Source organism: Aethalodelphis obliquidens, unplaced genomic scaffold (genome assembly GCF_003676395.1).
Source record: "Aethalodelphis obliquidens isolate GAN/ISIS:26980383/991018 unplaced genomic scaffold, ASM367639v1 scaffold3, whole genome shotgun sequence".
Classification (NCBI taxonomy): Eukaryota; Metazoa; Chordata; class Mammalia; order Artiodactyla; family Delphinidae; genus Aethalodelphis; species Aethalodelphis obliquidens.
In genome coordinates this window covers 3,081,625-3,108,321 of record NW_020837947.1, presented here as the reverse complement: position 1 = coordinate 3,108,321, position 26,697 = coordinate 3,081,625, and the positions used below count along the sequence as shown (strand labels likewise).

Sequence of the window (26,697 nt, the reverse complement as noted above, 5' to 3'; positions counted from 1 at the left end):
TTACTGCTCATGTTTGATGGCAAGCACCCTAAAAACACGTACATTTTGTTTTTCCTCATAAAATCTTGTTCGATAAATGTATGCTGCTGAGTCATTTATTAAATATCCCATTTGGGCTTGCCAACAAGCAAGCGTAGTAAACCATGTATGCACTGGGAGTTGGCAGGAGAGTTTGAAATGCCAATTTATGATAAAAAAAAAATCTTCACAAAATAATTAAAGTCTCACTGGAGCTTATTATCATTCCCTGTTTTGTTTCCACCTTGAAAATAATTACAAAAGATGCTAAAAATTTGTGACACATTTTCTTTAGTGTCTCTTTGCATCTGCAGGGGATGGTAGAGTAGATGTGTTCTGGAAGTTACTATTTCCCTCTCTGTCTGCAGCGGGACCCCACACATCTGTGCTGGCTACTCTGCTCCAGTTCTGGGGCACCTGCTTTGCCTGGTCTACTTTCTAGTTTCAGTTTGTTTCGTGAATCCCACTTGCCTTCCGCCTGGGGAAAAGTACATTAATTCTTAGGCACTTATTAGGCACTTAGTACATACCAACTACTCCATTCAGTGTTTTACAACCAGCAGTGTGCTGGTAAGGATTTAACAGGTGCATGGGGCGGGGCGGGGGCGGGGGGCAGCCCTGACTTGAAGGATTTGCCCATTTCCAGGGTGTAAATGCAGCCAGTTCTGCTCGGGGTGCTTGCTCTGACGCTTGAGGATTTGTCCCAGCATGATGGATACATTAGGAAACAACTTGAGCAAAACGTGAATTTCAGTTTGCTCACGTGTGTTTCATCCCTGAGAACCCAGGTGACAGAAGCAGGAGCACACAAATGGCACACGCGCTCGGGTCACCAGGACGACGAGCCACCCCCACCGCAGCTGGTGGGACCCTTCCTGTCTGGTTTCAGAAGACCCTCCTGATGTTACTTCTGTGTGACATCAGCTGCACTCCTTCCCCCTCGGTCTCCCTGTTCTCAATTTCCCCTGTACTCTCCCCTATTTTGTATTTTTCCCTCTGTTTCCTGTTCTTTTGCTCTTGGGATCGTTTTTCTCTCTCCCCCTCTCTTATTCTCTTCCCCTTGCAGACAGGGTGCTGGGCATGGCGGGGCCCCAGCACTGTAAGCACTCACTTCTACAAGCAAACTTCAGACTTTATCAAGGTGACCTTTCCGAAGTGACACATCTATCACAGTCTCCACACATTTCTTAACCAGTTACCATGGACAAACTGTGCTGCCATTTTTATTGAGTTACTATCTTTCTATTAAGTGTCACTACAAATTCTTGAGTGTTGTGGCCCTGACTGCATTTTACTCTAAGTCCCGTGGTTTTTAATGCACAATTTTGCCAGTGGGTTGAATCTGAGGAATGCAGACATCACGTGACAGCAGAAGTAACTGCCCACTCCCCTTGGAAGAACTGGTTGTGTGTGTATATCTCTCCCCAACTCTGCATTAGTGACGTCACAGTGGTAACTGAAACCCACCAGTGGGAGTGTGTTTGGGGCGTAGGACTCAGAATTTACATCTCTATCATTCCCAGGCGACACTGATGCTGCTGGGGCAGACTTCGAGGACCACTGTCTGAGGGTCAGACCCCCCCGTGCCTCTCCTTTGCGGGAGCTGGGAGCCACACCACCCCTGCCCTCCTTCTACCCTGACAGGGTGAGAGGAATTGAGGAAGGCCCAGTGGAAGCCCCATCTGTGGTGTCTACACTGATGGATTCACCGCCTGGGAAGACTGGGCTGCACTCCTCTGCTTCCGGATAGGGAGCAGTGCTTCTCCCCTTCTCCCTGGCCTTGGCGAGCTGGCCTTGGAGTCATCCCCGTTTGGATCCACATCCACGCTCCACAGGCCACCAGCTTATGAGCTGCGGGACCTCGTGCAGATCAATGAACTTTCCCAGCTTCAAGTTTTTTCATCTGTAGAGTGGGGATAATAATACCTTGCTTGAAGTATTGTTGTGAAAATAAATTGGTATCTGATCCCCTAGTTACAAGGTTGGGTAGGAAAGCAGAAGTCCTTGTAACACATTTTCCCGAAGGAATTGAATACCTAAGGAATTGAGTCCTCACTCAAGCCTTCCCCACTCCACAGGAACGTGTATCCCAGACCATCTCATCAATACCTTTGCTTGTCAGTCTTTGCTACTTTTGCTAATGGATACGTTAAGACAGAATTCAATGCCAATGGATTGCAAAACGAAACTGCAATTCTTTCAAGAGCTGGAAGATTTCAGGAAGCCTGTGAGTCATGTGAGAGATGTGCCCTAACCATACGCTCCATGGACAGGGTGGAAGCTGACAGTCAGACCAGATGGGGGAAGAGAGAATCAACAAGGATGACGATGGGGTAGGGTCCTCAAACAACATGATTTGAATATCAAAGTATGATGAACAGTCCAGTCCTTAAGAAAATTGATTAAAAAACCTATTTTTACCAAAATAACCCTATATGAATGCTGAGAAAGTCGGATGTTATAAAATTTCTCTTTTTTGTAGTTATCTGTTGAGTTCCAACATCATTCTGGCTGTTTTTTTGTTGTTGATAGGAAGTAAAAATGACTTAGGGGAAAAAAAATGGGAAAATAAAAATATAAAATATTATATAATCATAGAATAATAATAAGGGCTAAAATATGAGGAAGAATAAGAATGTTGGTGTAAGAGATTTCTTTAAAAAATATTATTTTGCACGAATCTAGTCCAATCTCTTGTTTTTCCTTTATCGCTGTTAAGCTGGACTTCCTTATTGTTATATTATCTCCCCTAAAAAGTGAAGTTAGACTGACTTATAAAATATGGCCAATTTCCAGAATTTAAAATGTGCTCTATGATCTGAGTAGGAGAGCCCAGAGAATGCTTCAACAGTTATCCTTACATACACAAAAATCCAATCTTCGCTAACTGTTTTAACAGGCTTATGTGGTTTGATGTTAAGTTTTTAATCCAACATGATTCACTCACAGTCACGTGGTTTATAGTCTTTTTACCATTTACAGTTTGCACACCGAGCGCTTCTGCAGCCTTTATCTTATGCTTTCTGTCGAGAGGATGAGAAATGAGCTTGCTTTCTGGCAATTTTGTCTTAAGGTGGGAGCATCGCCTACCTGTTTTGCATTTGTTACTGCCCTAGAAAGGACATCCTGGCAAAAGCTGTGGTTCTTCAAAGCCTTCCCACGGGTGGTTCCTTCTGCTTAGCGCCTTCTTTTTTTGCACGCAGAGAGAGCTCTTTCTGCAAGTGGGCATTCATGAAGACTCCCAATACCTAGGAAGAGCAGATCCATCTGGAATGCAAAAAGGGGCCTTTTGAGTCAGGAAGACGGCAGCCAGCCTGGAAGTGGTCATGAGAACAAATTTAAACCGTACCAGGCTTCAGCTGAACCTGGGAAGTCCAAAGCACTGCAAAACGGGAAATCCGTATTAAAGGGTGATTCACAGCCTGATCTAGTTAAATCCTCAGACGTGAAGCAGACCACACAGTAAACGAAACCAATGGCAAAAATTCAATGAAATAATGTAAAACTGGAGTACAAGTTGGGAGATCTGGTCTCTTATCCAGATTTGAGAAAGTATTTGTGTCCTTTTCGGAAAGTTACTGATTTCTTTGTACATTATTTGCTCATATAAGTTCGAATGATGTAAGATGTGGGTTATCTCTGGCTTGAACATGTCACATCATTGTATATGCCTTCAAGCTCTAAAGGTCAGTTTAGGGGATGGACCAAAGCCCTACAGGCCTTTCTCGAGACCGACATAAGCGACACTCACTGTTTCGTGGTGTCCCATCAGCTGGCGAAGGGTCTGAAAAACCATTTCTGAACTGACACAGAATCATACTAGACTCACCAGCTCTGTAAAGTAACAAATTAGATCACAAGCAACGGAACAAACGTCAATATGCTGACTCTGTTTCTGAATTTATTTTATGTCTTCTAGTAGGGTATTACCTTTGTACTCTTTTTCCCTTTGAGGCTTCACAGAACTTCAATTTAGGATGAATAGCTAGATCAAACTTGGTCCTGTCCAGACTGAGACCCCCTCCTCGGGACACTCTCTGAGCTATTGGCTGCCGCCCTGGTTCACATCTTCGGTATCTCACCGCTGAAGTACCTCTGCTTGCTTGGTTCCCACCAGCAGTTGGCTGCCCTTCCAGTTGGTTCCATGAGCGATGCTAGATTACTCTTCCTGGAACCTCACCCACATGTGCATGATGTGAAATTCCAACTCCTCACCCTCAGGTTCAAGGTCCTCTTCAATGGCTCTGATCCTCCTTTTTGGTTTGGTCTCCTCCCAACACCACTTCTTCCATTTACAGAGGTCTGATCACCCCCTTCAGCAGTGTCCTCCACCTGCTGTTTCTTCTGGTTTAATTTCCAACTCTCCACAACTCTGAGTCTTTCAGATCCAGATCAAGCCATTGCCTTCTCCATGCAAGTGGGGACCTTGCTTTCCTTTAATAAAGGATGCTTGATCCATTTACTCATTCAACAAACTTTTAGTGCAGAGCTACAATGTGCCAGGCACTGTTCTAGCCAGAGAGTCAAAACTCCTCAATTGGCATTTTATCACACACTTGCTCTAATAATTTATAATAAAGAGTTAACCTTCATCAGCAATGTACTGCTCCCAGCAGTGTGTCAAGTACTTCCCAACGTGTATTATTTCCTTTTCCCAGTAACCTTCTGAAGTGAGGACTGGTATCCTCCATTTCTTAGACGAAGCAGTGAGGCACAGAGAAATTGAATGATTTTCCCAGCCGGGATTCACAGTTGGCTTTCCGGCTCCGGAACCCCCCTCTCAGCCACTATCCCGCTTGGTCTCTCCCCACTTGGCCATCACTGCCCCTGCCATGGGCTGCCTGGCACCATTTTTAGTGTTTCGCTTGTGCATATCCTGTCTCCCCAACTTTAATAAATTCCGTGTCTCTCAATGAGCACAACAGCACAGCATCTAGGGCAGCTGGGTTCACCCAATCATGATGAGATTTTGCCGGAATTCCATGTTGGAATCATGGTAATAAGTGTATGACATGAACTGCTTATGTTTTATAGTATGTGGGGAAAACACTGGGAAATCATACAGCTCCTCAGTTTCACCTACACTTCCCACCTCCCCTGAAACTTGCCACCTCTATCGGGCTTGTCCTTCAATATTATTATGACAATAAAACCTGTGACATTTTTGCCTTAGATTTTCATTCTGTCATCTTAAAGAAATACGGAAAAGTCACCAAAAGCCTAAGGGCTTTGGGAGCGGCAGGAAGCCACACCCCTCTAACCCCACCCCAGCAGGACAGCCCGGTGTGGACTTGGGTCTGCGGCTGCCTTGAACTATCTCGCCCGGGTCCCCCAAGGCCACGAGGCCCGAAAACGCGGCTCCACTCACTTTGCTAAGGAAAACTTTTCTGTGTGTTTCCTTGGCCACTTATTTTTATAAGAGCAAAAAGTGGCCACAGCACATTCCTAACCCAGAGTTGTGTGTTTCCCAACACCTCTCCTAACTTTGAAACAGCCGAGCAGCCTCTCTCCTGGCCGCCTCAATATTATATTTCAAATCCAGCATTAGGAGAAATTATGAACCGAAACAGAGAGACCTGAAAAATGAAAAATCTATTTTTTTGAAGTTGCTTCTGAGCTACCATTTTGGCGTTCACTGAAACTTTCTAACTGAACTTTTTTTTGCGGTACGCCGGCCTCTCATTGTTGTGGCCTCTCCCGTTGCGGAGCACAGGCTCCAGACATGCAGGCTCAGTGGCCATGGCTCACGGGCCAAGCCGCTCCGCGGTACGCGGGATCCTTCCGGACCGGGGCACGAACCCGCGTCCCCTGCATCGGCGGGCAGACTCCCAACCACTGTACCACCAGGGAAGCCGTCTAACTGAACTTTACATGCTAGGCTTGACTCCATGGCTTTGCTCTGCGACTTTGAGCCTGTCTTCTCTCTGTTCTCACAGAAGTGCTTTTAAACCACTTACTTCATAGCTCTCCCAACTTATCCCTTACAACATTCAATGATGAAATATTAATTTCTAAAATACTTCTTCAAGAGGTAGGAAAGGGAAATTTGTTTCTTTGTTAGCAGTTTATTATTTTCTTAAATTAATACACTTTTTTTGGAGCAGTTTTAGGTTTACAGAAAATTGGGCAGGAAGTGCAGAGAGTTCCCACACATCCCCTCCTGCCCTGGACTTGGGTTCCCTATTATTAACACTTGGCATTGATGTGGCACATGTGTTACAGTTGCTGAACCAATATTAATACATTATTATTAACTTAGGTCCATTGGGGGTCACTCTTGGCGTTGAACATTCTATGGGCTTTATCCAATGCGTATGTCACGTACCCACCATTACAGTATCATATATAGTAAAACCATGTACAGAGTGGTTTTACTGCCCTCAAAATCCTATGTTCGCTCTGTCCACCCCTCCCTCCCTCTTAACCCCTGGCAACCACTGATATTTGTGCTGCCTCCACAGTTTTGCCTTTTCTGCAGTGTCATACGGTTGATGGCGTACAGTATGTAGTCTTTTCGTCTTGGCTTCTTTCACTGAGTCATATGCATTTAAGGTTCCTCCATGTCTTCTCCTGACTTGAGGGCTCATCTATTTTTAGTGCTGAATAATATTCTACTGTCTGGATGCAACACAGTTTATTTATCCACCACCTACTGAAGGACATCCCGGTTGCTTCTGTAGTGTTTCTGGCTGTTGTAAATAAAACCACTAAAAACACCCATGTGCAGGTTTTTGTATGGAGAGAAGGAAATTTTTGAGTTCAATTTTTAAAAATAAAAGTATTACAGCAGATGCCACGTCCGACATTACTACTATTGTGATTACTGATGTTATTAAGATTGTGTTAGCAAATCTGGAGCCAAAAGCAGTGGTAATTTAACAGTTGAAGCATATTTTATAGAACGTCCACATCCACAGGGACGCTTGATTTGCTTCTAGATATTCAGGGCTTAACATCTACCTGTTAGGAAGCCTTTGGCTCCCAAGGAAGGAGAAAAGCCACTGTGCGTCAGGTAGGAGCACACTCTGAAGCAACAGAAAACCCAGCTCTCAGAGCCGGCACAACGGGGCTTTGTTCCTCTGAGATAAGAGGAGGGGAGGGCGGCAGCCGCCGGTGCCGTCCTCAGACCCCTGGTCTCCCCATATCCTCCCTCCCACCGTCAGTGTTGACACCATCTCTGCCACCTTCGTCCCTGTCAGCTCATGGTTGCCGAGTGGGTGTGGCAGCATTCAAGCGGGGCAGACAGGAAGGGGCAGCGCCAGCATGGCCTTTACAAGGAAGCACCCGGTGTCCCTGCAGCTTCTACGGGGGTTTCTTTGGTTTGCATCTCACTGGCCAGGCAGCGTCCCATGGCCACTTTTGGACCCAGGGGAGGCTCCGAGGCAAGCATTCAGTTCTTCACAGCTCTGTGGTAGAGGAGATCAGGGGGAAGGACAAGGGGACTGGTTATCAGACTGGCTAACCCCACAGGTGAATAAATAGCCAACAACAGCTGCAAACACACTCAACACAGCTCCAGCTGGGCTCCGTCTAAGCACCTCGCAGCCCCCAAGGATCTCCCTGCTGCCCGTGGGGAGACCTGGTTGGAAAGAGATGCTCAGACGGGCTGCCGTGCTCCATGACATCTCCTGGTGGCTACCACAGTCCCGTTTTCCATCACTGCTCAGCAATATGTGCACTGAACATGCCAGGACAAACCAACCTCCTGTTTGACTAGTCGCTTGGCGTGTACAAGACCCAAGTTTCCCACCTTCTGATGTTGACGATCAGTCTCTGAACGTAGGGCTGGAAGCACAGAGAGCATAGAAGAGGCAAAAAGTTCACTTTCATGGCATTTCTCATTTATTTGCCACTTCCATTGCTTTGATTTAGGCGTCGTTATCCCTCCCTTAGATCTTTGTGATGACTTCAGAATTGTCTCCCTCTGCCAGTCCCCCCACATTCAATTCATTTCTCCCAGGGTTTCGAGCAGAGCTTTCCTGAAACACAAAACAAATCGGTCCCTCACCTGCTCACACACCTTTGCTGCCTCCCCACCGCCTGCCAGGTGCAGTCCTGATGCCCTGGCCTGACGTCCAGCATCTTTACAATCTGTCTCCATCTCTCCATCCCCAGTCTGGCTACGCACCCTGCCCCTGAGCCTCCACTCATGCTGTTCCCTCTGCCTGTACTGTGTTCTTCTTCCCATAAAAATCCAGGATTTCAATGCACAAAGCATAGAAAACCAAACACTAATCCGCATTAGAAAACTCTAATATAAGACACATATTAAAGCATTTTAAATGTGAGTTCAAGAGTCATTTCTCAGTATCGACGTGTTTTTAAAATATGGACAAGGAAAAAGAACTACAGAAGACCAGAGAATTTAAAGACTCTGTATCCTTAAAAAACCTCAATAACCTGGTAGAGTAATAACGTGTGGTGCAAACAAGGTACGACAAAAATAAAGATGGAAGCTGCCAATCCCTGAGCTGTATGTTGGTAGCTTACGTAACAGTACACACGTTCATTCATATGAAAAATTCTAAAGCTACATAGAGAAGTGCGTATTGTTTATACTCCTTTGTTACGATTTCTGAGCATATTCCTTAATCTTTTGGGCCTCAACTGTCACATTTATAAAATGGGCATATTCATAAACTGAACAGAAGATAGGGAGAGAGACTAAAGATATTGTCGGAGGTCTTTCCAGCTTTAAAATGTCCAACACTATTAGGTATTTATTTAATTGTTTCATAATAGTAGCCTCTTATTTCCAGCAATCTCTCCTTAACTTGTGTAAGCACAGGACTAATACACAGGCAAATCTAGGCTGGAGGGAGCAATACTGCATTAGCATGAGAAATACCTAAATTGCTATTGTTTCTCCACGTTTTTGTTTTTTTTTTTTTTTTGTGGTACGCGGGCCTCTCACCGCTGTGGCCCCTCCCATTGCGGAGCACAGGCTCCGGACGCGCAGGCTCAGCGGCCATGGCTCACGGGCCCAGCCGCTCCGCAGCATGTGGGATCTTCCCGGACCGGGGCACGAACCGCGTCCCCTGCGTCGGCAGGCGGACTCCCAACCACTGCGCCACCGGGGAAACCCTCTCCACATTTGTTTTTAAGAGTCAAGAGAAGGACTCAATACCCCTGGCAGCTTCTCTCCATTTCACTTAGTCCTTTTCTAAAACCTCTGTTTGGGTGACTTAATTCTGTGGTTTCCTGTGATTTAATTCTGTCAAGTGGTTCTACCCAGCTCCAAATTTTACTGATGTCTCTACAAACCTAACAAGAATGATGAAAGTCGTACAAGAAAAGCAGTTTTTGTGGAGTGTCAGCACGTGCAGAACTGCAAATCCTATGATGCTCACTTGCAGGATCCTTTTTGTTTCTGTGAGTGGAGAAACTAACCCTTCATCCACATGTGAGGAATATTTTAAAACTTTCTATTTAAACTGTGGCCCAGTTCACCAGATTCCACACCTTCTTGCGGTTCTCACTTGATTTTCAAAACATAACTGTTCGTACAAGAAAGCAGTGAATTATAGAATTTTCTCTTTACATCGTTCTCTGTCCACTGAGCACAAGAGAAGTCATGTCTGCTGTCGTTCAGAATTCAACCGTGTCATAGAATCAAAGGGTGAGAGGGATCTTAGGATTCTGCCATAGACATAGGGTGGTGCGTTTTCAAACGTATCTTTTCCTCAAGAGGGATTAACTGCATACGTCATGATTCAACCTCTGCCCTCTCGGAGCATTTGATGGAGTGATGGGCAGCCCGGAGGTTGATGATAAGCCAGCATCAGCCATGCTGCTGGACCGGGAGCAAGTCCCACAGCTGCCCAGCCCTGCCGTGCAGGAGGGGGGCATTTGCCAAAACAGCTCGAGGTGCAGACATCGTGCAGTGGGCAGGATGCACTCAGGAGGCTGTCAGATGTCGGGGGTGGGAGCGTTCTCTCTAACACCTTTCCCTGAAAAACTGCTTAAGCACCCATTCAAGGAACGTCCGTCCCTACTAATAATGGAAACTAACATTTTCCGGGTGCCCCCTCTGGCCGTCACTGTGCTAAGCTCTTCACGTGAATGACGTTCAGGCAATTGGACTCCAGAGCCCAGTGGGCTCTAGGACCCCCTATTAGTTAAGGGCTTCCGGTGCCCAGGGCGCTGTGCTTGGGCTTTGGGAGGATAACATGAGGAACGTGCGCAAGATACAGCCCCCTGGCCCAGAGCTTAAAGGCTTTTGAAGGAGGAAAACATGTTCAGAGACAGATAATAACACAGAAGCAGGAACCGTCTTTTAAACAGATTGGTTCTATCTTGGTTTGAAATAGTTTTGTTTGAAGGAGTCCAGGCCCACATCACCCTGGAGACACTGCAGTGCTCGGGGCCAGGCAGGGGACCAGAGTCCAAGTCTGACACCACAGGCCCGATTCAGCTCACGTTAGCCTAGCTTTGGGGCAGCTCAGTAGAAAAGCATTGAAACTTGTATTTCTGACCCTTCCCAGATCAGAACTCACATGGAGAGTTTCTCACTTGCAAGAGAAGCAAAAAGGATTCGCTGGTTTAATGAACAGAGACCCGGCCCCTCCAGGACCATAGGCTGCATGTGCGTCTTCAAGCCAGGATCTCCCGGCATCGCATCCCTCGGCCTCACGTCACCAAAGACATCAGGACCTGCCCAGAGCGGAAGGGCTGGACATTCACGTGCACACGAGCGAAGGACAAAGTGACCCAGAGTGAACGGGAAAAGCCAAAAGAAACTTTTGTTCTGCGGAAAGAAGTATTGACCGATAATTATCCCTTTGGCCTATGATTGAAAAAGTTTCAGCTCCCTACACATATTAATAGGACTTTGTTTCCTGATGCCTCTCTCGTCACTGTTTCTGGAGAAATGAGAGGTGATAGCCTTCACGGGAGGGCTGAAAGGAAAAGGTAGAAACGCAGTCTTCAGCCACAGGCGCTCTTGGACCAGGCTCGGCGAGTTAGACCAGCAGCCGGGTCGGGCCACATGTGGAGTGGTGACGTGTCAGAGTTACTTCTGGAAGCACCGCAGAGTTTCAGGCTCAACACCTCTAGCAGGCTGCTCTTGGCAGGCATGGCCCGTGGAGAACAGAGTGTAAATTTGCAGTATGCTCCGTGGAGCGGGAAGCCAAGGTGAGGACATTCCTAAAAAATGTTCCTCCAACCAATGGTTTCCGTATTGCCGAGCAAGAAACCGTCTTCTCTCGAGCGGGGAGGAGTGCGGATGGGAGGATGGGAGAGGGGCCATTGCAAAGTGCTTGGCTTTGCCCTCTGTCTCTAATAATTTTGTGAAGAAAAAAACAGTGTTTTGCCATAAAAATATAATGAGCCATTTATCCACTGCCGTCCCTATGAAACATATTACATACCATTCTAGAAAGAAACACGATAATTTATGCCTAGTTTCCTCATTCACATTGAGAGACCGGCTATCTTTGGAAGATTTGTGGCAATCAGCCTAGAAAATTGATTCCCTGGGTAATATTTCATCCAGATCCTCTATTTTTTAGAGAAAAGAACACGAAGAGGGTAATGAAAGCTGTGAGAGAAGAGGACTCCCTGGAAGTAACTCATGTTGCTCGGGGGGCCCCTTCTCCCCAGCTCCCTCCCTCCCCAGCTGTCGGCCTCCTGGCAGACAGGCCAGGCCCAGGGATGGACAACCAAGGGGACAACCGGAAGCAGTGACCCCGAAAGTTTGGCAGCCAAGGTTCCCTACAAGGCAGCACAGCTCCTGAAATCAGCAAGGGCATATGCTTGTGAGGTCACTCCTGCTAGCTCAGCCCACTCCCCAGCAGTCAGCCTGCCATGTACAGAAGCAAGGGACAGTCTAGCAAGAAAGCACAGCCCTTGAGATGAGAGAGCGGCAACGAGCCCAACACACAGGGTAGAGTGAACACCACCCAAAGCTAAAACCGGGCTGCTCTGTAAGCATGAATGCTTAGAGGGCAAGGACTGCATCTCCAAAGCCACGAAAAGGGGTAATCGAACGAGAACAGGTGAAAGAAACAAGAATCCACGAAGACTACGGGAAAGGAAAATAGAATTCTTCAAATGAAAAACATTTAATAAGGGCTTAATAGCATACAAAGCCCAAAATAATGTGGTGAGAATTATTGCAAAGCAGCTCTCCCAGAGCAAAGTGCAATGTGTTCCAAAAAGACACCGTAAAGAAATGGAAAGTATACATACACGTGAGGGATGCAGAGGACCAGCAGGAAGGAGTTCTAGGAGGAGAAAACAGAGAATGGGAGAGACACAGCGTGCAAACAAATAGCAACACACCGTCTAGAGCTGAGAAAGGAAAGCCCTCGAATTCGAAGGTTATTTTCCACTGAATTCCATCCCGGATCAAATGTTAAGCCCACACCGAGACACGCCGTCACTCAATTCCAGAACACTAAGGACCAAGAGAAGCTAGTTGTCATGAAAGGAGAGGTGGGGAGTAGCTGGAAATCCAGTGAAGCTGTTCAGAACAAGGTGACGATCCAGCAGATTTCTACACGAGGGGGAGTGAGTCAGCAGATGAGGTGAAAATGAAGATCTGAGTGAAAAGGAGCAACCAGTGGCCCCTGGATGCTGGGAAGGCAGAGGTGTGTGCAGAGGACAGGTGGAGTCCAGGCAGGGAGGGAAGAAGGAGGACACAGTGACAGCAGAAGACGAGACAGAAGCTCATGTCTGATGCCCCAGGAAGGGAAGGCTCAGCGTGAAGACGGGCGGGCATGAGGTATGAGTCTTTGGAATTTGCCCCCTTGCTTTCAATGTGTCTGTGGGGTAGAAGGAGGAAGACAGAAGAGGCCCTGCCAGGGGGTGGCAACGGAAGAGCTGGGCTGGGCCAGAGCCAGGGCCAGCCGGGGGCCAGTGTCTGGGGACGGGGCGGAGTGGGGGGTCCAGGCTAGGGGCAGCGGAGATCCGTGTGGACGCATTTGCTGAGAGCCACCAAAGTTTACTCATCTAAAAGTTATCACTGGGAATTCCCTGGCAGTCCTGTGGTTAGGACTCCACGCTTTCACTGCTGAGGGCCAGGGTTCGATCCCTGATTGGGGAACTAAAATCCTACAAGCCTTGCAGCTCGGCCAAAAAAAAAAGTTCTCATTCAAACATTGACACCCACGGAACGTGAGTGCCCGGAGAGAGCGCTAAGCTGGGCGTGGAGGCGGCCCCGCCCTGGGTCCTGAGCACCAGGTCACAAGCCGGGTGACTGCAGGCCGGCCTGCTGCCTGCCTTCTTTGTAAGATGGGCTCCCGCCCTGGTTGACAAGGGGCGAGGCCCACCTTGCAGAGTCAGGAGAAAGCTGTGCACACCCCAACGGGCTACACGAACATGAGGGGGCACCTCATCACAACGAACAAACGGGGCAAGGCGGGCAGGACGTGGCTGGCTTCCCACGGTATCAGAGCCTTCCCTGCGGGCTGGGTGGATGCCAGGGCCTGGTCAACAGCCCTCCACTCCCCCGGGTCTGGTTGGAGAGGCCCCTGGACCTGCCTGGGAGCCGCTAGAAGGCGGTCTGTCCACCTGAGCCCTCGCTCCAGTGGGCTTCCCGGGCTCTGCACAGGCTCCTTGGCCTGGATGGCAAGGCTTGGGCTCAGGTTCCACCAGACACAAGGTTTCAGCAGGTCCTCAAGCAAGACGTGCCCTCCTGCAGAGCACAGAGCCCCACGAAGCCCTTTCCAGAAATCCCCCTGCACCTTCTCTATCTGTGGTGAACAGGTCATTTGTGGGCAGTGAAGGAAGGGCGTTGGCCCAAGATGTCAGCCAACATTCATGCCTGGACCCTTGGACATTACCGTACTGTCACTTTATGTCATCTGACTGCCGCTACCAAGCCCTACCCGAGGCATTTCACACATGTGATTGCAAATCCTTACAATGACCCCGTGCTCCAGGATCGTTCCCACAACAGCCCTGGAGATACAGAAACATGAGGAAACCGAGGCTTAGAACTTATGTTGCCCGAGGTTTCATAGTGGATGGGAGGCACTGGAGATTTGAACCCAGTTCATTCGCCCCCAGCCTGTCCACTGGGCAAGACCACCTGTGCCAACGCCAACCATCACAAGGAAAACTGATCAGGAGTTGGTGTATCCCTTGGGGAAGACCTTTAACCTGCGATGAAAGATGTCAGGAGCCACACCACCGGCCAGCTGGGCGTCTGCTCGGACAGGGGCCACCAACAGGCGAGAGGCTCCCGGGCATCCGGGCTGCGTTCCCGCTTGTCACATCCGCAGGCGGGAGCGTGGACGCCCACCCCTGACTCACTCTTCATTGCTTGGCTACGTTCAGCTTTGCTGCGCCCTACAACTCAGGTGGGAAGGAACAGTCCGACAACATCATGAAGAAAGATGTTTTCCATTGGGCCCTAAAGCAAGATGTGATGAGGTCCAAGTTGTTCCGGACTCTGGTCACCTGCTACGGGATGTCAGCCGCAAGTGGTTTGCAAAGTGTCTGGAAGACAACGGTCAGAGCGTGGGCTCCCAGACGGGCAGTGGATGCTATCACAACTAGTCCTACACTAGCCAGTAAAGGCAAAAGATCAACTGTCTTCATTATCATCTGTATGAATTCAGGGTCATGAGACTATAGCAAGATGCCCCAGTCACTGACTATCGGCACCACAGTCACCCTCCCTGGGGGAACAAAGTCCATCTGCTTGTGGACAAGCCTTTGCCCATGTACCAGAGGCACGTATGTGACCAGCAATAGCTGTCCACTGTGACCCATAGCATTGCTGGTTCTGTACATTGAACCTGATTATTTCGCGAGTTAAAATATAAAATAAGCACATGTGGCCCCGTGCACGCACATACACACACACATACAACCACCCGATCTGACAAATACAGAGAAGCGCCAGGAATGGAAATTTTTCAGCTGCTGACAAGAATGCAACCAACCTTTCCGCCCTTTAAATGAACGTTCTGAAGTAATTGATCAAGATTTGCGTGGTTTCCTACTCCCCCTTCCTCTCTCTCTTACACACACACACACACACACACACACACGAACTCACACACATGCTGACATACACACTCACACAAGGAAAGAGGGAAAGTATTCTTAATACTAGAGTCCAGGGCAGCACAAAATCTCTGGCTGTAAAGTAAATCTGCCTCCGTTCCTAAGACCTTACATTTGAAAAGTGCCTCACAGGTTTCCAGATACTTCCCCAGACATCCTCTCCTTGGTACACACGCAGGCCTAGTGTGTATGGTCATCATGTTCACGGAGGACGAGTCGGTGCTTTAAAACATAGCAAGAGCCAAACGGTTCCGGGTTCAAAGCCCGGCTCTACGTCCTCCTTGCTGTGTGACCTCTCACTAGTGACCTAACATCTCTGGGTCACAATTTCCTCGTCTAAAATGGGAGGATAAAGCCAGCCCCAGCGACTGTGGTGAACGTTTCATTGAAAGCATCCAGCGTGAAAACAGACTAGTGGTTTTACCGAGAAAGAAAGCGGCTCAGGGAGCATCAGTGACGGAGCCAGAGCCCTGGGTGAGAAGCGCAGAGATGTCCCTCGGCCTCGCTGGAAGGCGCGTCCAACCTGCTCTCCTGCTTCCAGGCTTCCCTCTCGGTCTAGATGTCCCTTCCTCATTTTCCAAACGTGCTGACTCCCCTGCACTTCCTCACCCAGTCCAGACATCACCTCCTCGCCCACTGGGGCCACAGTAAAGCCCCTCTGCCCTTGGCCCTCTCTCAGCAAGGGCCGTGCGGGCACCTCACAGGCTGCACTCTGAGGGCAGGTGCTGTGCGTTTAACTCTGGATTCGAACCGCTGGGTCACAGCAGGTCACCGAGTTGGAAGGAAGGCAGAGCAGGGACAGCCAAGGTGTCGGCCACACCGTAGTTACTTGGGTTCCCAGCAGGTGAAAACCCAAGCAATCCAAGGAAGTCACCTCTTTGAAATCTACAGGCAAAGCTATCTCATTATTTTCTCTCTGTTATTGCCAAGAAACGCTTCCTTTTATCTATAAACCCTCCCTATAAATGTAACCCACTTCCTCATTATCAGACCTGCAGCGACAGGGAGCAACCTGTCCAAGTTCACCTACAGAAACTCCTGTGTCCTGTCCTCCGGAAGCCGCCGGCTGTGCTTAGGATCAGGGTCCCTCCGACCTGGGAGTGGCCCAGACAGCACACAACTCCTTGTTTCAGAGAGAAAAGAGTTAAAATCCAGGAGGGCAAGGAACACACAGCTGAGCTACTTCTTTCTTTTCTCGTGGGACCAAAATTCTCTATCCTCTGATCACTGGTTTTTCTATTGTTTTTATACCGTTACCAGTTTACCACTTTCCTTTTTGAAAGGCAGAGAGAAGATCTGGACATAATACCTCTGAAATATTCGTAATTTTTAAAAACACCCAACCAATTTCAGTTGAGTGACGCTAATGGAACTTACCACGAGACTAGTTGTGATTCCTCTCCCGTCATCATCAAAAATGTACAGAGCCCTGGCGACACGCCAGCTGCGGCACAAGGCCCATGGGATATCAAACTTTGTAAGGCCCAGCCCCTGTTACCGAGCAGTGCCCAGACTTGAAGGGGACACAGCCATGGAAACAAGTAATTACTAGGTAGATGTGTGAACGCAGTAACAGCTAAAGTACTTCTTAAACACTTTGTTCTGGGCACACAGATCAATGCAGACAATCATTAGAAGAGTGTGTCAGGTGTAGTGATGATGGTGAAAGGGTGAGACACCTCTGCGAGAAGATCAAGGAGCACTTCACAAGGAGAAGCCACCGTGGTTACTGAGGAGAGAAGCTCACCGCGCAGATGAGGAGATGGAAAGTGCAGAGGAGGGTGGTACCAGGGCCCAGAGGTGGGAAGCACGAGTGGGCCCAAGAGGGTGGAATGGGGGGAGTGCAAATGAAGGACCCCTTTGCCAGACTTGACCCTGAATACCCCCCACTGGTGTTTAGCAGGGCATCCTGTGGACGTGTTCTATTTTAGAAAGCTCTCTAGCAGAAGCGCAGAGATGGTATGGGAAGCACGTGAGCCTGAGCTGGGAAACCAGCCTTCCGAGTGACACGGTGAGGGACCGAGCTGGGGCCCGGGCACGGGGAAGATGTCAGCACCCAGAGGAGAGAGATGATACAGGGGCAGGACCCACACAACTGTCAAGGAAAGGGACGGCCCAGGTTTTTGGTGGGTGACACGGTGAAGGGTGTGGCCGTGCCCTCGTGGAGAGCTCGGTAGGAAAAGCTGATCTGAGCACACACAAGATAAACCAGACTTCGCCTGAGTCTGGAGTGTAAACCCAGGTATGGACGCAGCATGGCATTGAACTTGGGACTATGGGGCGCGAGGAGCTCTGGAGGCAGAACCCACAGCCCTGTCCGAAAAGGACAGGAGGGTTTTGCAGTCTAGACCCTAACCTTGCCCTGGGGTGTGACCACTGGGACACTGCGCTCCCACCCAGGACTTCGCTAGAAAGGCCTCACCTGCCTATTTCTCCGTCACTTAACACACAGCTGCACGTCATGCCGCTTAGAAAATAGAACCTGGTGCGGACTGGTGTTTGTGCTCTTGACTCCCAGGTGTGCGTCTCCATGGAGAAGTGTCTGGGCCAGGGCCAGTCTGAGCTTGGCCTTGGACTCTAGTCTGGAGCCCCGGGCTGACTCTGTGATGTGGTCCACAGCCCAGCGTGCAGCTGGGGCTCCCTCGGAAGGCGGTGGGGTCAGTGTCGGGGCCGAGAAGCCGCCTAAGCCGCTCAGGACGGGCCGAGGAAGAGGATGCTGCCGTGGCCCCTGAGTCCCTGGGGTGTGGCCTTAACTACACCAAATGTTCAGGAAACCATATTATCTGTTACGACTCACCAACCCTGCTTCATGCCATCGGATATGTGAGTTTAGGGAGATAGAGGTCCTCCGAAAACATGGTTGAACACTGACGTCACGGCTTAGTCCATCAGACCAGAGAGCTACAAAGATGGGTCTTTATCTTCCAAGAGATCTAAGACATTTGAACTTCTATGACACCTCACTTCTCAGAACCAGATGTGCGTCCGGTGGGGAAGAGGTAGGGGATGGGGAATTACACCATCTGCAGGAAGAGCCGAAGAGTTCCCTCTTCTGTGTGCTGCAACGTGGAGGCTTGAGAAAGTCGGCGTCGCTGTGGGTTATATTCACTCGGCTGTGGACCCTGGTTTCCTGTGTTTTTCACGGAGACGGCATTCAGACGGAGGCGGGAGACCCGTGGGAGTTAACATCACCTGCCCCGGCCATCATCTCCTTTGCATTTTGTGCCCTCGCTGTGTTTCCCGTTGCCGTCTGCATACTTCCCTGTGTCTGGGACACCACGGGGCTTTGGGCCCCCGGGGGCTGGCACACTGCCCCCCCACCACACGCACACACAGGCCAGCACACCGAAGATGCTCAAACGTAACTGGTATTGGAATCCCACTCTTTTCTGCCATCACGCGGCAGGAAGTCCCCTGCTTTGCCACATGGACTCAGAAACAATTCTCTACAACTTACCAGACATTTATTAAGTCTTTGGTACGATTTCGCAAGGCACTGTAGCCAGGGGAAGATGGGAGGATAACAGTCATGTCCCTGGCCTCACGGTGCAGGAATTAGGTAAAGTGTGTGCCAGGGGCTACATAAGAATGTATCTATTTGTTTCATTATAGTTACTCACGTTCTCCTGATTTTATGCCAAAAGGGATTTCACACAGCTTACAAATATACACCCAACCACCAGAGCAAAAGAAAATAAAATAAATAGATGAGAAAGACGGAACGGCGGAGAATGAGGAGGAAGGAGAAGAGGAGAAAGGCGGTGAGGCCCGTGCACTAAAGAGTCGCCGTAAAACCCTGTATAGTCTTCAGAGGAGATAAGAAATGGGCCCATGGTTCCTAGAACTGAACGAGCAGAGGAACACAGTCAGGATCATAAAGGGCTCACTAATCACTGAGGGCCTGGCTGAGGCTCAGAGACGCTCTGGACTTCGAATCTCACTCCGATGGCTGTGTCACAAGCTGCAGGATGGAGAGAAAAGGAATGTTGACTCAAACAGACAAAAAGAAATTATTTTGCTGCCATAAGTTTTGAACACCATCACTACTAATCTTCTTTCCTGAATGATTGAAAAAAAGTTTAAAACCAATATGAGGAAAAAGGTCATTTAAATTAAGAAATGACATCTGTACATGAGACGGAGGGCAGAAGAAAGAAATGTCCGGGGCATTTTCCTGGATGTAACATGTCTATCTTTTTTCTTTTAATTAATTAATTTAATTTACTTATTTTTGGCTGTGTTGGGTCTTCACTGCTGCGCACGGGGTTTCTCTAGTGGCGGCGAGCGGGGGTTACTCTTTGTTGCGCTGCACGGTCTCCTCATTGCGGTGGCTTCTCGTTGCGGAGCACGGGCTCTAGGCGCACGGGCTCAGTAGTTGTGGCGCGCGGGCTCAGTAGTTGTGACTTGCAGGCTCTAGAGTGCAGGCTCAGTAGTTGTGGTGCATGGGCTTAGTTGCTCCGCGGCATGTGGAATCTTCCCGGACCAGGGCTCGAACCCATGTCCCCTGCATTGGCAGGCAAGTTCTTAACCACTGCTCCACCAGAGAAGTCCCCTACATGTCTATCTTTAATTCTCGGACTGAATTCCAACTTTGCCTGAGAGACAGCCGAGCGATTGCTCAGGTATTATCTTCCCAGGCTCTAATCTTTTTTTTATGCGTTTGTACAGAGATGGTGTGATTCCCCTGCTTCATTAAATGTGTGAGTAGATGGGTAGCTGTTTTCCCCACAAACTCCGTCTCCTCCTAGGTTTCACAACAGCGTTCCTCAAAATTATACTTTTGCTAACCTTTCTCAAACACGGAATGTAGATGTCAATATTAAATATACATACAGGAATCCCGGTGCAGGCGGATATCAGCTACAGCATCCAACAGAGAAATCCAAGATTAGGAGACAATGCAGGTAAAAGATGTTGATAGTCATTCAAAAATTATAGGAAAGTGACACAAAAGGTTGAAATCAAGGGAGTTGATCTGCAGCAATGTCCTTGTCCCAGTGGAAACGATGGAGGAGGGACAGTGGGTGTCAGCTCTGAGGAAGGTATCGGAGAAGAAGGCGAGCGAAGATGACTCGCCAAGAAGCTCGATATTAGTGGGGGGTACAGGGTGCACCTGCATAAAGTCAGGTTTCAATACAACAAATGCACAGCCATGGTGGTATTTTGTACGGCACCCGGATCCAAGCCTATTGGGCTGTGCGGTGTGGGGTCATCCACACTGGTGAAGCACAAGCAGAAAGCCTTAGCAACATGCCAAACCACTCAGTAAGGCCCATCACGGTGACCCACTGTCACCATGGGAGTCCCGTACCCAAATGCATTTCTAGAAAATGGGCCAAAGACATAAGACATTGATTATGTTTTAGTCAAGAAGGAGCAGAATCGGGCATGCCTCTAAGATGTTAACCATGGTGAGTTGTCACGACTGAGAGAGAGACAGAGAGAGACAGAGAGAGAGAAGGGAGGAGAAGGAAATATACTCAGTCCCATGGCATTCTTTGTCACCTATCCTGACCAAATGACATGGGAAACCTCAGTTGTATCTAATCGGGAGTTTTCTTATGAATGAGGAGTTTAAAATGTTCTGAAAATAATTAATAGATCAAAAGTGAAAAAACATATGATTATACCTATAGGAGCTAGAAAGTAGTTTGATAAAAAAATTCTATATTCAATGTCCACTCTTTTAAAAAGAAAGTTACTAAAAAGAAAGCTATTGATAAAAGACGGGGGATTTCCCTAGTGGTCCAGTGGTTAAGAATCCACCTTCCAATGCAGGGAACACGAGTTTGATCCTGGTCGGGAACCCGCGCACCACAACAAAAGATCCCGCATGCAACAAGTAAGACCCGACACAGCCAAAAATAAATAAATAAATAAATATCTTAACATAAAAATAAAAGACCAGAGGCAAGGCTGGAGACTCAGCGCATCTGACCTCATTGGGAGTTTTAAGATCAATGGGAATCTGTCTAAATAGTTTTTTGTTTGTCTTTTAAAATTTTTATTGAAATATAGTTGAATAACAATGTTGTGTTAGTTTCAGATGTACATCAAAATGATTCATATATATATATTCTTTTTTAGGTTCTTTTCCCTTATAGGTTATTACAAGATATTGAGTATAGTTCCCTGTGCTATACAGTAGGACCTTGTTGTTTATCTATTTCATGTACATTAGAATGTATATGTTAATCCCAAACTCCTAATTTATCCCTCTCCCTTCCCGTTTGGTAACCATAAGCTTGTTTTCTACATCTTTGAGTCTATTTCTGCTTTGTAAATAAGTTCATTTGTATCATTTGTTTTTTAGATTCCACATACAAGTGATATCATATGACATTTTTCTTTCTCTGTCTGACTTATTTCACTTAGTACAATGTCCAGGTCCATCCATATTGCTGCAAATAGCATTATTTCATTCTCTTTATGGCTCAGTAATATTCCATTGTATATATGTACCACATCTTCTTTATTCATCTGTCAATGTGTCTAAAGGTTTGATACAGGGGTGTGATGTGATCAGGTTTGCATTTAAGAAAGATCACCCTGATGGATTTACCTGTCTCTACCCAAAAGCCAGTAAGTACTATGATAAGTGGGGAAATGAAAGAAGCATTCCCATAGCGTCTTTATCATCGTTCATGTTAATGACATCCTGGAAGTGTTAAGCCATACAATCAGCTGAGAAGAAGGAGGTACACAGTTTGGAAAGGGGAAGTAAAATTACCATTTCTTGTAACTGACCACCTGAGGTACTTGGAAAACTAATCTGAAGGACAAATATAAAGGACGTAAGAGTCAGTAAAGTAGATGAGTACAAAGACAGCATTCAAATGTCCTTCACCCCTCCTCCTCTTTCTCTTCTGCTTCCTCTACCCTATACTTTCCTGAACAATTCAGTCCCAAAGCTATGAGACAGGGGCCAACAAGACAAGCAGCCTCGCCAAGGCCAAGGGTGGGCAGAAGTTGTGGCGCCAAGATCTGGGAGTCAGGGCTGGATGGATGAGGGGAGCGCCACACAGGGGAGGGGCAGCCACAGTTATGGGGCACTGGCTACAGGTGCAGATATAGCCAGGTTCCTTCCCTTTATCAGAGAAGAAAGATGCAAATATGGAAAAGGAGCAAACTTAGAATGAACCTTGTGACACTGGATTGGAATGAAGATGTTGGCATGAACTCCATATTTTGAATATAGACAAGTATAGAAAAAGTACAGATGTAAGTGCGTTTATATATGTGTGCATCCCTTGGTCTCTCAGCATAGATAGATATAGAGATCAAGACTGAGGTAGAGATAAATATGTCAAAAGATACAGAAGCCACCTTGAAGGGGCTCCCACCGGCCAAATCTGGGACTACTTGAGCTTCAAAACGAACAGTGGTAGTAATGTATTGTAACCCACTGAATAAAACAGGAAAGCAAGAGTCCAAACTCATGTAAATCCACAAATTGTACCTGTTTTCTTAGGTCAGTCTCCCAAGGGAATAGAAATAAAAGCAAAAATAAACAAATGGAACTTACTCAAACTTATAAGCTTTTGCACAGCAAAGGAAACCATCAACAAAACAAAAAGACAACCTACGGACTGTGAGAAAATATTTGCAAATGATGCGACTGACAAGGGCTTAATTTCCAAAATACACAAACAGCTCATACAACTTATTAGTAAAAAAACAAACTTATGTAAATCAGCAAATTAATAACTGAAAGTTTGAAAAGGAAAAGAACATTTACATGGATCAAAGTACCTTCCCACAAATTCCTTCCTAACTCACGAGGGGGAAAAATGTAACTTACAATGGAGAAAATTGGAGGACACTCCCATAATCAGTTGATTGAGTGGTCAAAGTGGACATCTTCACTAATGGGACAAATTCAATTCGTGGGCCACCTGTTAAGGTGCATAAGAAGAGCACAGCATCATTTCTAAGACATTCTCCCCCCCCCCCAAGATACTTGCTACGAAATAACTTGCTCATAATTTTCAAAACCACAAAGGTCATGAAAGTCCATGAAAGACTGAGAAATTGCTCCAGACTGAAGGAGACCAAAGTGACAAATGCCATGTGTGGCTCTGGACCCGATCCTTTCATAATTAAGGACGTTATTAGAACAACTGACAAAACATGAAGGAGTGGAAGATTAGAAGGTAGAGATGTATCAGTGTTCATGTAAGACAATGTCCTAGTTTGTAGAACTTGCACAGGGTAATGGTTCAGGGAATAAAAGATCTTCCTATTGGGCTTGAAACTTTTCTGTAAGTTTATTTCAAAATTTAAAAATCAGTTTATAAAAATATCCATAGCATTCACCATATATAAGGAACTACTCCAAAATATTTAGTGCAAGAAATGATTACATTTATAAGGGCAATTCAGAACAAAGGATAAACATACCTAAGAATGAACTTAGAGGAATTGGCAATATCTATATGAAGAAAACTTTGAAGCAGGACTAAGTAACACAGAAAAGACATTTTTCATTATACGGCTTTTGTACCTTTTGAATTTTTACCAATGCATTTGTTTTTATTCAAGAATAAGTGAATGAAATTTACAGCAAAGACAATGCATTGAGGAAAACATGCATTGACCCCTTACTGAATCTACTGCAAGTTGTTAAAAAAGAAATCGCTTTTAAATAAAGAAAGAAATTGCACAGAAATAGACTCTGGTTGTAAGATCCAATGTGCTTAAACACGAGGAATGGTTCCTCACTACCCAATGAGCACATCAAGGCCGTCCATGATTCAACTCACCCAAGGCTGGGAGAAATGGATCACTCCCTCTCAGAAACCTCTGTAACCCTTTGAATGACTTTCATGAAGTCGCTCACTTAATGGCTCTTGTAACACAGGCTTGTCTTCCATAAAGATTGAAAATTCCTTAGGGCTGAGAAAATAAACTCTGATCCATCGCTCATTGCAATTCTCCGCTGCTTTGCACATCGTAAACGTGTGATTGTGTGACTGTGAAGTTTTCCTTTTCTTTTCTTTCTCCCTTGACCCCAACTCAGACCCAAACTGTAAATGGTGTTTCGCCAATTAAGAACCAAGTTTTACATATATTTTACTGATGATAGGAGGAAGGGGAGTAAAACTATAGTCAGTTATTTTCTCTAATTTTTACAAAGAGAAATGGAAAGTTTAAATCATCAGACCTGGGGGGGTGAAGCAATACTGACAACCACAGCTGCTCCAGACGTTTCCAGAGACAATTTGGCATTAATTTTTGCAAATTGGCATGTAGGCAGCCACAGAGCTTTTATTTATTTATCTCATTATTTTACCTCTTTACCTATCAAATCTAGAGTAGAAAGATTTCACACTGAAAGAAGAAAACTAAAGAAGTATATGTACCCATCACGTTGACTCTGATGTAACTTTAAACATTTTAAAGTATAAAATAACAAGTGAGACTAGACAAAGTAGCAGTCAAGGCATAAATAACAGAGGCTAAGTCCACCCCCTGTGAGGGCGTGAGGTGAAAACGTACGTTCTATCAAACAAGCCTAGAAGAACGTAACTTTAAAAAGCACAGGCAGATAACTACTCCCAAGCACATAAAGATGGCGAATTAGGCATGAAAAGTTTTCAAGAACGGGAAAATGATTTTAGAAAGGAAAGTGTGCCTTTCATTCTATCGTGGAAGGTGGAGCACATTTTGTTCTACCCACTAGGTGGAGTCACTGGGAAACAAGGATTCGAGTTCCTGGTGGGGATTGCCACCCCACAAAGCAAAGACCCGGAGGGGTTCGCATTGTTTCCTCCAAGCTGGTCCCAGGCTCCCTGCTCTGCCTTCTTATCTGCCCCGACAGGAGCACCCAAATATGGACCTTCTCCCCTGTCCTCCTGTTCTCCTTCCCTCTCACCTTCCGCCTCTTCGTGGGGACACACTTCTCAGGTGTGTTCCAGGTTCTCAGTCATTAACATAAAATCATTTGTTGAACAGCTACTCCGTGCTCATTACTGGAAGAAGAACTGGAATGAAGAGTTGATCATGACTTGACAATGTCTCCAATCTAGCTGGGGAGGCAAGGCTCACACAGGAGTGTTAGCTGACAGTAAAGCAGAGACAGGACTGCAGCTACCACAGCAGGGATGTGATAAACCACCTGGGCACCCCGTAGGTGCCACTATGTTAATGGGTTTCACTTGCAGTTAACACAGGCAGTTCAGAGCCCTCTTCAGATGGTCCTGAATCCAAAGAAATTTGCATGAATTCATTTAAAGTATTTATTATTTTTCACCAAGGGGCCATAAAAATTCTGGTGTTGTGGGCTGTCCGTTGTCATGAAGATATCTGTCAAATGTGGTCTAGACCAGGGTTTTGTTACTTTTTCAACTCACAATATGAAATTTATTTTTACAATAGGACCAAATGAGCACACACACAAGTCACTAAATAATAATTGCCGCTTGTGGGACTCACCCTCACGCTCTCCACCTCTTGTCTTCCCCCTTATCCCCTTCCCTCCCCCCTCCCTTTTCCTCCCCTCTCTTCCCCCATCCTTTCCCCTCCGCCCTTCTCCCATCCCCTTCCCCCTTTCCCCCATTCTATTCAGTTTTTAGAAATACAATTTGGGTTTACTAAAAATAGATTTCATGACTCACAAAGAGGTTACTACCCACAATCCAAAAAGCACTGGTTGAGACCATTCCAAAATGTTATGGAATCTAGGGCTCTGAGGATCCCCGCCTATGGTTTGTGAGTGAAAGATACGAGGAGGGTTTATTGAGGTTAGTTGAAGCTGACTAAGAAGGGCATTATGTTAACAAAAGCTTGAAGTCTTTTTAAAAAACAAACGTACTGAAGAAACATCCAACAGTCCTTGGCAGTCTAAAGATGTACGTGGGGTCTTCCCTGGTGGCGCAGTGGTTGAGAGTCCGCCTGCTGATGCAGGGGACACAGGTTCGTGCCCCGGTCCGGGAAGATCCCAGATGCCGCAGAGCGGCTGGGCCCGTGAGCCATGGCCGCTGAGCCTGCACGTCCGGAGCCTGTGCTCCGCAACGGGAGAGGCCACAATAGTGAGAGGCCCGCGTACCACAAAAATAAATAAATAAATAAAGATGTACGTGGTACAGTAAGGTGCCCTTGGAAGATAAAGATGAACTAACAACATCATTAGCTTGTCGAGACCACCATCCAAGGATGGGTGAAGGCAGGACCTTTACAAAAATATCGAAATAAATGTGGAATGACTGGGCATTACGAGTCTTAATTTATAAATAGAGTAACCGTTCTCCAGGTAAGTTTCTTTTTATTTTTCTTTATCACAATTAAGCTTCTTGGATATCTGGGCAATTTCCTTCTTCAATAACATGACAGAATTTCTTGTCAAAACTTAAGCATTTTTGCTTATGAAATTAGCCACCCAGTCATTGGAGCAAAGTCATTGGAGCAAAGAAGTTTTACCCTTAGACTTTCTACTGTCTGAAAAATACCACTTGAATCAGTCCACTACATTATTGAATAATGCTACAAAAGTTTGTAGTAATTTTATATCTTCTTTGGAGAAATGTCTATTTAGGTCTCCCACCCATGTTTGGATTGGGTCGTTTGTTATTTTGATATTGAGCTGCATGAGCTGCTTGTATACTTTGGAGATTAATCCTTTGTCAGTTGCTTCATTTGCAAATATTTTCTCCCATTCTGAGGGTT

At 46.7% G+C, this 26,697-nt stretch overlaps 1 long non-coding RNA gene across 1 annotated transcript; it reads left to right on the top strand.

Moving 5' to 3' along the window:
* Positions 1-864: 864 nt before the first annotated feature.
* On the top strand, positions 865-5,190 carry LOC113606855 (uncharacterized). Its single transcript, XR_003427722.1, has 2 exons — positions 865-2,351; positions 3,222-5,190. It is a non-coding gene; the product is annotated as an uncharacterized LOC113606855 (long non-coding RNA).
* Positions 5,191-26,697: the final 21,507 nt, after the last annotated feature.